Consider the following 1,197-nt stretch of genomic DNA (forward strand, 5'->3'; position numbering starts at 1 on the left):
TTTTCCTGCTGCTGCTGCTGCTTCAGTCATGTCCGACTCTGTGCGACCCCATAGACAGAAGCCCACCAGATTCCCCCATCCCTGGGATTCTCCAGGCAAGAACTGGAGTGGGTTGCCATTTCCTTCTCCAATGCATGAAAGTGAAAAGTGAAAGGGAAGTCACTCAGTCATGTCTGACTCTTCACGACCTCATGGACTGCAGCCCACCAGGCTCCTCCGTCCATGGGATTTTCCAGGCAAGAGAACTGGAGTGGGGTACCATTGCCTTCTCCGTGGGTTTTCCTACATCTTGGCTATTGTGAACAGTGTTGCAATAAACATCGGAATGCTAATATCCCTTTGAGATCTGGATTTCAGTTATTTGGAATAATCCCAAAGTGGGAGGGCTGGATCATCTGATTGTTCTATTTTTAATTTTTTTGTAAGCCAGAAAGAAAAACACCAATACAGTATACTAACGCATATGTATGGAATTTAGAAAGATGGTAACAATAACCCTGTATATGAGACAACAAAAGAGACACTGATGTATAGAACAGTCTTTTGGACTCTGTGGGAGAGGGAGAGGGTGGGATGATATGGGAGAATGGCATTGAAATAAATTAGAAAAAAAATTTTTTTTTACACACTGTCTTCAGTTCAGTCACTCAGTTGTGTCCGACTCTTTGTAACCCCATGAATTGCAGCATGCCAGGCCTCCCTGTCCATCACCAACTCCCGGAGTTCACCCAAATTCCTGTCCATCGAGTTGGTGATGCCATCCGGCCATCTCATCCTCTGTCATCCCCTTCTCCTCCCGCCCCCAATCCCTCCCAGCATCAGAGTCTTTTCCAATGAGTCAACTCTTCTCATGAGGTGACCAAAGTATTGGAATTTCAGCTTTAGCATCATTCCTTCCAAAGAAATCCCAGGGCTGATCTCCTTCAAAATGGATTGGTTGGATCTCCTTGCAGTCCAAGGGACTCTCAAGTCTTCTCCAACACCACAGTTCAAAAGCATCAATTCTTCAGCGCTCAGCTTTCTTCACAGTCTGACTTTCACATCCCTACATGACCACTGGAAAAACCATAGCCTTGACTAGACGGACCTTTGTTGGCAAAGTAATGTCTCTGCTTTTGAATATGCTATCTAGGTTGGTCATAACTTTCCTTCCAAGGAGTAAGCGTCTTTTAATTTCATGGCTGCACTCACCATCTG

The sequence above is a fragment of the Bison bison genome, unplaced genomic scaffold (genome assembly GCF_000754665.1).
Source record: "Bison bison bison isolate TAMUID 2011002044 unplaced genomic scaffold, Bison_UMD1.0 scf7180017864371, whole genome shotgun sequence".
In the NCBI taxonomy this organism is placed as follows: domain Eukaryota; kingdom Metazoa; phylum Chordata; class Mammalia; order Artiodactyla; family Bovidae; genus Bison; species Bison bison.